The following is a 1,889-nucleotide window of genomic DNA, read 5'->3' on the forward strand; positions in this document are numbered from 1 at the left end:
GACTGTTTCCTTGGTGTCCTTATTTTGTGCATGGTTTACCATTCCAAGAAGAGGGATTTGAATTAGAATGACTTTTGGCTTTGGATAAGTGACAAGGTGCTTTCTTGTACATTGGCCAGATAGATGGAGAAGGGATGGAGTTATAGGAGGGGGTCATCACCACACCAAAGAATTGGTTTTTGGTGTGTCTAGGGCTGCAGGATGTCTTTATACTGTTGATTGAATTTAGGATTCTGAAAATGAAGAGCAGCTGCTATGTAATGAGATGTGCCAGTAGGTGGCGTAGTTGTGCAAGAGAAAACGAAAAGCAAAGTCAATTGAAGGAAAAGGAAGATGCAAAGATACAATGATACATTCATTTTACTATAGGGTGACTTTGAAAGAAAAGGATGGTAAAATGTGGATAGGTTGGGGTCCATTGTTTATGAATTTTTTTGACCTTTTTTGAACCAGAGCAAGTTTTGCATTTGCACCATGATCTTATATATTAAACTATTGATTTGGCATTCATAACGCCAAGCAAAATGTATAAAATTATTTTCATGACTTGGGTGTCTTGGGGATGTCACATCTTCTTGAGTTAAATATTAGGATTTCCGTTGGGCAAATGCATAGGAATCCAATTTATTTAATAGGCATAAAATAGGTAAAAGTGAACATTAAAATTGTTGTTAACTAGAGATAGATCCACGCCCTTACAAAGTATTCACTAGAGATGAGTGAATGTATATCAATAGAAATGAAAGGTATTAAGTAGACATGGGCAAATGTATTGCAATGTGCCCTATTAAGATTGCTATTAGGCAAATGCAGGATAATCAAATGTATTTAGAAGGCATGAAATAAGTTAAAGAGAACACAAAGTTTTGTGTTAGCTAGAGTTGGGTGCATGTACTTGCAAGGTAATCCCTAAAGATGAGTAAATGTATTTTAATGTACTTGTATTTAGACATGGGTATATATATTAGAAAGCACACTTTTAAGATTACTGTTAGGCAAATACAGAAGAATTACATATATTTATTGGGCATAAAATACGGAAAGGTGAACATAATAAAACTTTTTAAAACTAGAGATGGGTGCATGTTTTTAAATGTACTTGAAGGGTATTAAGTATATGTGGGCAATAGTATTGCAAGGTGCGCTAATAAAGTAGAAGGAAAAAAACAAGCAGGGTATTTGTCACCTGTATGAAAATTAAATCACCTGCATTCACACAATTCTCTGTGATGCATAAATAACTCAGTTTGAAAATGTTACCTAATTTTCACAAAATGAATAAATAAGCATGGATGAACACTTTTGTAAAGTTGTCCTTAGCACATTTTCCTTTATCTTCACCCACCCGAGTACATTCATCCCTCTGTAGTTTATACCCTTTCAGTGCATGCATTTCATCAGTTTATACAGGATGTAACGTTGGTCCATGAAAAATCAAAAATTCACTTTTACGCAGTTTGTGTAACAACAAAAAAACTTCAGAAAAATTCAGAAGAAACAAAAAGGAACAAAAAGGTTTGACTAGAGCTTACAAAGCATTAACGGGTTCAATAAGAAAAATTGGAATGGTTGTTTTGGCTGACATTTTATGCGGATCAAAGGTCACTTTTGTATGTCAGGTGTGATTTTCGGGGAATTGTATTGAGGAGAATAAAGCATATTAGTAAATTTTCACAGAAATTTTTTGGGCATTCAGTATGTCTAAAATCCTCAATGGTTAATTAGATAACAACTGGAAAAAATGCTGATGAAGAATAATTAGCAAAATACCAGAAGCTAGAGATGAGTTGTTTTCTATTATTTTAAGTATCAAAGTTTTGGAAAAGTGAATCTTGGACCAGGACGAACTTGAACTTATCTACCTAGAATTAGATTTGCTTTTGTTGATT

This window comes from Pyxicephalus adspersus, chromosome 2 (genome assembly GCF_032062135.1).
Source record: "Pyxicephalus adspersus chromosome 2, UCB_Pads_2.0, whole genome shotgun sequence".
NCBI lineage: Eukaryota > Metazoa > Chordata > Amphibia > Anura > Pyxicephalidae > Pyxicephalus > Pyxicephalus adspersus.